The sequence below is a fragment of the Ctenocephalides felis genome, unplaced genomic scaffold, assembly GCF_003426905.1.
Source record: "Ctenocephalides felis isolate EL2017-DRISC unplaced genomic scaffold, ASM342690v1 CF-g0.4_SCAFFOLD_03571, whole genome shotgun sequence".
In the NCBI taxonomy this organism is placed as follows: domain Eukaryota; kingdom Metazoa; phylum Arthropoda; class Insecta; order Siphonaptera; family Pulicidae; genus Ctenocephalides; species Ctenocephalides felis.
Window position 1 is genome coordinate 23,785,448 of NW_020539725.1, and position 10,625 is coordinate 23,796,072.

Here is a 10,625-nt window from a genome sequence, read left to right on the forward strand (position 1 = left end):
TATACTTATATGAAACAATAGGTTATGTATGGGAAAATTTTCGAATGCGAAATGGAATGTTATGTTGATAATTTCATTTATCAGTTACATTTGAAAAATGTTAAAGCAGAATTCATAAATTCGGACTTCTATTTTTGATTTTATGAAAATTAGTAATTTTTGTTTTTCACTTACAATTTTTCGATAATTAGCTCCACATTGCCTTCCCCAGTTGCCGTCTCGGTTTTGACCAAAAAAAATATGGTCATCTTATATTTACAGTTTATAATATAATATTTTCTAGATTTTCATTTCTGTATTATGAAATTTATTATTACAATTTTTCTAATAGTAATGAATGTTTATCGATCCAGGTAAGGGCCATTTCCACTTGTAAACATATTGCTATCTATATTTCGAGTAAAGGCTGATGTCTCTACTGTTTATCATCAGACTTCTTGAAGCAGGTATCTAACCCGGGGTGCTACACTAACCCCATCGTTCTAACCACTTACCGATAGACGAGCTCAAAATAACCTTATACTCGATATTCTTTATTATCTTTGGAGCAATTACTATTCATAATGCTAATTCTAATCGAACACAATAGCGTGTGCAATTTAGTCCTTTATGGATCAAAGGATTCTATTGCAAGCAGGCGGACATACAGACATAAATGCACGGAAACTATATGGTATCTTACCGATTGCATTTTTTTGTTTAACAAGTTTCTATTATTTGATTCGCTTCTCCTGGGCGGTAAATAATTCCAGGTGGCGTCGCATAAATTCGTTTATTAACGACAGATCCTAAGAATCTAAGAAACTATCGTTTCTGTTTCAGTTTGTGTTATGCACGTCCTGAATGTGCAATAAAATAAGAAATGTCACGAAAGGACACGTGATATCTTCGGATTTCATTATTGTTCGGTCGAATTGTTATTGTTTTACTGTCGTGTGGTATGTGCATTGAAATACGATCCGGTCCAGGGATAACACCTCCTTTCGCAGCGGACGCTTCACGCGCCGTTGCTATAAATATAATCTCGTATAAATTCATTCGAAATGACATTCATTGATGTCAGGCCGAGAGTTATGGTAAAACTACGTAAGTAGAAGAAATCTGACCGCAAACATTATTGAATGATGGACTTTTTTCTAATTTATCGGCAGCTGTATAATTTCTACGCATGGGTAGAACTATTCTTTGAAAACAATGATATATTCCGCTAATGACAATTAATACGAGCATATTTTTTTCTCTTTTGAAGAATAGCAATCAGGACTACGAGTCTTAAGAGCTGTTGTCTTGACATTTCTTAACAGCGTGTTTTTATTTTCCCGTAGAGTAAGTTATAGTAATCGCAAAAAATCGAAAATGACAATTTTTATATATCTTTAGCAAAGATATAGATAAATTGACATTTTCTTTTTAATCGAATATTTTTTGAATTATTCAAATCGGTTGACCGGTGTTCCCGAAATCGTCGACGAAAATTTGTATTCGCACACACATCCATTTTTTCTAAGATATGTTCAGAAACCTTTGAAATGTAAAGATTCTTTACATTTTAACACACGGGTCAACCAATTTGAATAATTCAAAAAATATTCGATTCGTTTTGATAAAGAGACGTGCTGATTAGTTTTTAGCAAATGCAGGTCTAGTCGTTTCGGAGATACGGGGCAAAAAGTGCCTAAAACGGTAACTCAGTTTTTGAGAGAACAGAACGTCCGATTTGAATAATTCGGAAAACTTTTTATTTGTATTGACGTAATGAAGAACAGATTAATTTTTTCATAAGGCAGGTCTAGCGGTTTTGGAGATCATATAAAAAAAGTGAAACTAGTGGTGTGTATAGCATCGTGCCTTAAGGCAAATTGCTGGAACTTCCCGTACCGTAACGAAATGTTCGAGAAATATTAAATATTTTCAAATAGATTATTATAAATATCGTAATATTGTCTAATATTTATAATACCATCCCCATTCTTTGCTCCGTATCTCCAAAACGGCTGAACCTGCCTTTGCCAAAAACTAATCAGCACATCTCCCTATCAATAGAAATCGAATGTTTTTCGAACCATTCAAATCGGTTGATCAGTGCGTCCGAAAACGTGGACGAAAAATTATATCCATACATACACCACACATCTATTTTTCTGAGGTACGCCAAAATGTTCAGAAACCTTCAAAACGTGTAAAAACTTTCAATTTTGATTTTTGGACGATTACAATAACTTACCCTACGAGAAGTTAAAAAACGCCATTGAGCGGTCAAAATTGATCTTTAGACATATGCGCATCATTATTATCACATCATTATTAAAATTCATCTAAAACTTGGAATTCGCGAGTGGAAGGGGTTAAAGTTAAGGTTTCAAATTCAAATCCAGTGCAACCTGATCAAGTACATAGTCATTTTTATTTGGTTAATGTAATGCAAAATATGTTTCCAGACAAACAAGTCAGAAATATTGAATTGTTCAAAAATATATTTACAACGAGAAGAAACGATTTTTTAATACATCTGTTATAAAACCATACAACTGTAATTGCTAAATGTCTTCATAGAATAGCAATAGTGTAATTCACATAAAAAATATGGCATCAAATTTCTCATTAATAGCCCAAAAACCTTTTTGAATGATTGAATATATAGTTTTTTTGTTTTATTGTACATAGCAAACCATACACACAGTATATTCAGCTACTTTACAAGTATATTTTTCTTCTTCTTCTTCAGTTTGGGATATATTTTGGAGCATTCACGATTTCTTTCAAAATTTTGTTCTGGAACCTCTGTAGAATAGTTATGTTTGATTTACTGGCTGCACCCCATAGTTGTAGACCGTAAGACCATATTGGTTTAATAATTGTCTTGTATATTAAGAGTTTATTTTTTATTGAGACTTGTGATTTCCAGCCCATTAACCAATTAAATTGCCTACGTGTTAGTGATGAATATATAGTAAGGTAAAATAAATTGCACGATTAATAGCTTTCTTCTATTTGGAAAAATAATCAATTCTTGGTCATATGACCATGAGTCTATCTGTTGCTTGATCATGTGCAAATATAAATTATGCTTTAGTCCAGTGTTTTCGTTAAAAGATACCTGCAACAAAATCTTAGAATATCAGTTTGTTCTAGACCACACGTATCCTAGTGTAATCTCCATAAAACCTTTAACAAATGATGTATTTAAATAAACTGTGTACTTAAATATGTTTATTTGTATGTACGCATGCATTTCCCTATGCACTTGTATCTTCTTACATTATCAGCATAATCAGACTAAGTGTGTATGAAGATTCATACATATTTCAAAATGGTAAATTGATATAAGTAATTTGTTACTTTTCATATCGCACCTTCGCTATGTTTTGCTTATCTATTTTCAAACTTGTGTACATGTCTTATGTATCATATTAGTGGGTAACTTATACGATAAATATGCAAGCATTAAATGTACGACAAGACTACATGAATATAATTAATTATTTTATATAAAAATATTTCGAAGCATGATAAGACGAATCGTTAAATAATTTATACTTATACTAGCACAACATGTTCGAAATGACTATTTTCCAAATTAATTTACTTGTTCTGAAGTTCGTAATATTAGCGAAAAATTATAGAATTTTACTGAACAAATTGAAATTTTTAGGAGATAACACTTTTTAGTTTGGATGGAAAATGATGATTACAAAATTACTGTTTCTTTTTAAAAAGTAATTAACACTAATATATTCTTAATTATAGTATAGTTGATATTGCAAGATGTATAGCTATATAGTATTTGATTTCTTTAAGTCTAGTCCTGAAAATGTTAAAATTAAGTTATTGACTTTTCAATGCGAATATCTCGTAGAATACGCGATTTATTAGGAAGGTTTGTATATATTTATAGACATGCACGCATCTTGGAACATATAGTTATGCTTTATTTGCATTGCGTTGCAAGACTGCCTATTTATTTCTTTAGCAGGAATTGAAATACCAATTCCTTAACGAGAGATAAATCTAAGATTTTGAAAAATTATATAAGTTAAAGCTTAACTTGCCACAGAAAATTCACGCCAGAAAATTTATTCAGCAAATTTTATTTCAATTCGACTTTCGAGAACTCTGAATACAACATTCCACTAAAAAATTGGAAATGTATATATGGTTATTGTGAACGTAAATTTTGTTTTTTAACCCACGTTTTTTTTCGAAAAAAAAAAACGATTTCAATAATTTACAACTGCTTGTGAAAACTCACGTCTTTTCCGCCATTGTTTCTACCGAAAAAAACCCAAATTTGAGGACAAACTATTCATAGAGTTAGAATGTGTGCTGATAAATTTTTGGATAATAGTTTTTTTAGCAAAGTAAAACTCCTAGCTAACTCATCATTGTAGAAAGTGTTTTTTAACTTCCCGTAGGGTAAGTTATTGTAATGGGCCGAAAATCGGAATTGAAAATTTTTACATTTCTCGACGTTTTGAAGGTTTCTGTACGTTTTGGCATACATCAGAAAAAATGGATGTGTGTGTGTGTGTATGTATGTGTGGATACAAATTTCCAGTCACGTTTTAGGGCGCACGGATCACCCGATTTGAATGGTTTAAAAAACATCCGATTCCTATTGATAGGGAAAAGAGCGGATTAGTTTTTGGCAAAGGCAGGTCCAGCCGTTTCGGAGATACGGAGCAAAGAGTGCAGAAAATAGAAATCGTATTTTTGAGAGAACGGAGTATCCGATTTGAATGATCTAAAAAACATTCAATTAGTTATGATTGGGAGAAGTGTTTATTAGTTTTTGGCAAAGGCAGGCCCAGCCATTTTGAAGATACGGAGCTAAATATGTAAAAAATGGCAGTTTTTGAGAGAACTAAGCGTCCGATTTAAATGATTTAAAGAACTTTCTGCTTGTCTTAACAAAATAATCGATTTTGGAAAAAAAATTGTCCCATTTTTTTTTCTTTACTTTTTTTTTTTTTTTTAGTTTTTTGTATATCGAAAATATTTTTTTTAATTCTGACTATAGTTCTAATATACTTTACAAATAATTTCAACTCTGCAATTCAGTTTATAAAATATTTATAAATATTAGACAATGTTACAATATTTATAATAATCTATTTGAAAACATTCAGTAATCCTCGAACATTTTGTTACGGTACGGGAAGTTCCAGCAATTTGCCTTAAGGCACGATGCCACCCACCCCACTAGTTTTTGCTGTTTTTCCAAATTTACTCACCTGGTCCTTTTTACCCTAAAAGCTGTGTAAAATGGGACGACAAATTACGAAATAACAGCTACATTATTCAACCAATGCAAAATTTACATTTCATTTCACTTTAACATTATTCTAAGATCTCGTAATTTAAAAGCAGTACTTACAACCCAAAAAACTAACAATTTCTCATTATCTCTTGATAGTGACGTCGTAAGAATCATGGTGGTTATACATCTTTTCCCTCTTTCTTCAAATATTGTAGTTAAAAAATTTTTAACTTTCCGCGAAGTAAGTATAGTATCGCAAAATCGAAGATACGGGGGCAAAAAGTGGCAAGAACGGTAACTTAGTTTTTAAGAGAACGAAGCGTCCGCTTTTAATAATGTAGAAAACATTTCACTTTTAATGACAGAACTAATAATTGATGAAATTTTTGGTAAGGCAGGTTCAGCGGTTTTGGAGATACAGAGGCAAAAGTGAAAAAAAAAGATATTTGGCGGTCAAAAATTACCATTAGACATATTCACATTTCACAAATTATCAGATATTTGATGAAGTTTTTAAAAGTAAATATAAATTTTGTTACAATTTTTTCGGGTTTTGTACCAAGATTTTTAATTTTTAAAGTTTACTTATCAAACTTAAAGCAAATTTCAAAATTTTCAGAAAAAAAATCAAAATTCTCAAAAATATACAAAGTTTTATAATTCAAATGGGAATTTCAAATTTACAATTCAGTTTGAAAATGCTTATATCGAAAATGCGTTATTCTAATCGTAAGAATTATATCCTCAGATGGATTCATTCGGCACCTCTTGCTAATGTAAACTTTCTCAAGTGCTTTGCGCGATAAAATCGTCACTATATATTTTATGAACGATGAAATATATAGTGATTATAGTTATTTATTCAAAAATGTTCAAAACAAATTGTTATTAATCATTAATCAATATTTATTGATTACTGATTTTTTCCCTCGAATATTTAATTTTGGTACGGGAGGCACGATGCCAGGCACCACTAGTTGAAATATCGATGCTGGACCTTTTTACCCACGGATCTTCAAGTCTCGCTCTACTTTCTACCAAATCCAAAATCTTTTACCAATACTTAAGTTTTCAATCTCTGCTCAATAGGTTTGAAACTCTCTCTGTTAGTTGAGTTGGCTTCGTCTTCAAGAAATGTGTATAGTATTTTGCGCGGCTGGCACTTAACTGATTATAAATTATCGATAATCCGCGATCAATGGCGCATTCCTAACTGACCACGTACCAACTGCGGCCTGCACACGCATCCCAGCACTCCGGCAGACGTATTGAAGACATTAGAATAAGGCGCCGTCTTTTCACCCACGTTATAATACTAAACTCGAGTAGTGCAAGATAGTTGTGACTGAGAGGTAATATTTTGGAGTGATGACCCTTAATTTTTTAGTAATCAAATAATTAAAGTTGATTTTAATCGAAATTAACATACAGAAATTTGATCACATATAGAAATCTTAAAATTTTTGATGCCCTGTGCCTCAAGAAAAACTGCAAGAAATTCTATTTTTTTTTTTCTAAATGAAATTAATATGAAAAACAATAAATATTAGAATATTTTAAAATTGTAATATAAATTTCAGTGCATGCCAGAATAAACTAGTGGTGTATTAGCAACATTTGCAATATTAGGAAAGCGACTGCATGCAATTCGGGAAACTTTTTTAATCATTACCCCAAAACATTTTTGTCTAAGCTGATACTACCCCCATGGCAAAGAAAGATTTACCCCCATACGGACAACTACATAGCAAATACAATGAATATCAATTAAAAATACATTTTTACCCCAAAAAAGTCAATTTTTACCCCATTTGGGGTAATTCACCCCGGTTCCTAGACTACTGAGCTATACTGTTAAGTAGGGGCGGAGCACAAAAGTTCAATTCGACTTTAAGTAATTATTCTGTTTGAACCAAATGAACTACATCACAACACATAACATGTATCAAACAAATAACTATCTTATACTATATGCTCGGTATAATTTCCAGTTAGTTACTCCCTAACTGTTGTAATGTCCTTATTTACTATACTATTTTTTTGTTTTTAAATTTGTCATCTCTGCCTTTTTACCCCATAAACAAGCTAAAATGAGACAGCCAGGGGGCAAACAAATCCAATATCTTGTATTTAGTTTTAAATGGATATTGCGAAATGATATCGGCAATATTCAACAAGTGCAAAATTTCCAAATAGTTAGTCCCTAATTGTTGAAATATTTTTATCTACTGTGTTTTAAAAATTTGTCATCTATGCCTTTTTACCCATAAGCAAGCTACTATGCGATAGCCAGTGGGAAAACAAATCCAATGTTTTCTATTTGATTTTAAATGGATATTGTAAAATGATATCTGCAATATTCAACAAATGCAAAATTTCTCTATAGTTAGTTAGTCCCTAATTGTCCAAATATCTTTATTTACTGTGTTTTTAAAATTTGTTACTTCGGCCTTTTATCCCAGAAGCAGGCTAAAATGAGACCGCCGGAGGAGAACAAATACAATATCTTGTATTAAATTTTAAATGGATATTGAGAAATGATATCTGCAATATTCAACCAATGCAAATTATAAATGCCATGGGCACATTTCTCACGGACTTTATGAAGTGCTATTCATGTAATTGTGAGAATCTATTAATGTTTATTAATTACTCTTCAAAACAAAAACGTTGGTTTTAAATAATCCGTCATAATTCAAATATAAAATAAAATTTTGCACTCAAACTAAATATTTTTATCTATCCAAGCTTTCAATTTATTGAGCAAAATTATTTATTTTTATCAATATTTTTGTATAAACAAATTTAATATAGAAATAATAAACAAAATTTAAATTTTTAAATATCAAGAAAATATCTTATGCATATAAATCAATATAAAAATAAAGCGTGTATCTTTTTAGATGCTATTATTGGGTTATTTCTGTTCAAATCAAATATATATAGGAACTCAAAATAACACATATATCAATTACCATTACAATGATTGACCTGTAATTGGTGTTACTAACCTTTCTAAGAAGTTTCTATTGATGTCTTTATTTAGATTGTTTTAAAAGTATGTTTTATATTGAAGTAATGTAATATCATCAATATTACATTACTTCAATATCATCAGCTTTTCATAAAATGATCGAGAATAGCCAACTTTGTGCTTCATTGCTACATCTAAAACAGAACAAATATTGGAAAATATTTGTCTTTAGAATTTACTATTTTGCTATCTTAAAGCCTGTAGTATATGTTTCGAAAATCCGGAAAGTTGAAAAATGAATGCTTATACAATTTTATAATTCGCAAAAATGAATTCTAAAATACAAAATTTTTAAAATATGAATATTTCTCAATAAGAATGATATAATATTATCAAAAATTGTACTTTATACAGTCATTTTCAATCTTTTCAGTATTCTTCAGTATATAGTACATAATTCATTCTTAATATTATAAAAAAAATCTCAATCTTATTTCATTTATTATATATTTTTACGAAACGTTTTTACTGAAATTTAACCACCAATCTTAGTAACCACGCGTTACTTGTCTTTGTGATTTTTTGCATATTTTTTATTATATCTATAAAATTGAATTTACTCAAATTCAATTACTCAATTTGTACACTTTTACATGCAAAGAAATAATAAAAAAAAATTACTCGTATCCCATTCAATTAACGCATGTAAATTGCAATTAATTGATAACCGATTTATTGCATCCAGATAAAGTAAGAGACGTGAAGATAATATCCAGGACATGTTATTTCAAAAGCACTGTGTCTTTTATAAAATTTTAATGTAATTATTAACTACATGTACTACAATGTGTACGGACATAAAATATTTAACGCCTTTGGCGTATAAGTTCAAAACGAGGCACAATGCGATAATGGCTTTATATAAATGATCTTAAATTATATGTTTGGAACATTCTTGCAAAACGCTAATTGAAGTTATGCGCTATTAAGTATTATTGCGAATCTACTGGCATTTCCTTCAATGTGTTTTTATTAAAAAAGATAAAGTCTAAAAACAATCCAAGATCCAAAAATCACTCGGTGAATTTTATAGCATGATTATATGTAGGTATTTAAGAAATAGTTCATGAAGTTGAGAGAGAAGAATAAAAAATTAGCATGAGAGGCAAAATTTTATTTTAAAGTTAAATTTCAAATTGAGCAATTTGACACAAAGTGCTATGCTATGATAAGTTCAAATTGTGTTGTTTTGGTATTTTTCTAAATTATGAAAATACCTTATTTAAAGCTCATCGCCTTTTAATTGTCATCATATGGCATGGGGAAGCAAATACAATAGCAGGGAAGGTAATATGTTATATGAAATCATAGAGGACAACGCAATACTAATTCTTAATGACGGACGTCCAACTACAGTAGCAAATAAATACAGGAGTGCTACGAACATAGATCTAACACTGTGCTCAGGAAATTTTATAGATACTATTAAATGGGATGTATGCCAAGAGGTATTGGGATCGGATCATTTGCCTATAACAATAACTTTGGAGATAAAGGTGCCTTTGGTCATAAGAACGCGCCCTACAAAAAAGTGGAATATAAAATTTGCTAACTGGCAGGGATACTCCCGAGATATTATGCAATATATCCAAACAGGACAAATCTCAGACGATATAACAGCGAGATATAAACGTATCATACAGATTTCCGAAAAATCTGCAGAGAAAAATATAAAACAATATAAAGAAATTAAGAGACCGATTTTTAAGCCAGCGATATGGTGGGATCAAGATTGCGAAAAAGCCATTTCAGATCGAAGAACAACATATAAAAAGATGCGTCAGCATTGTAATTACGAAAACTTCATACAATACCAAAAAATCAATGCACGCACTAAAAAGTTTTGAAAAACAAGAAAAAAGAAAGTTGGCTGAATTTCATTAATTCCATCAATCAGGACATGAGTCCCGCAGTAATTTGGAACAAAATTAGACTTTTTAAAAATAAAAATAACATTATAAACACAACACAAAAAATTAAAAAAGAATTTGGGCAATTACTATTACAAAATTATGCACCAGACTTTGTTTCGGACAATCGTAAAGAAAATATAGGAGTATATTGTGAAGAAAGCGCACTGACAAGGAATTTCAAATTAGAGGAATTGGAGGATGCATTAAAAAGAGGAAAAATACGGCTCCTGGATATGACAATATACCGTATACGATGATAAAAAATTGGCCTACGGAAATGAAAATTGAATTACTAACTGTATTCAACCAAATCATAGCAAATAATTGGATTCCCGAAGAGTGGAGGAAAATTATAATAGTTCCATGTATGAAGCCACACAGAAGACCCTTGGAAATAGACTCATATCGACCCATTTCCTTA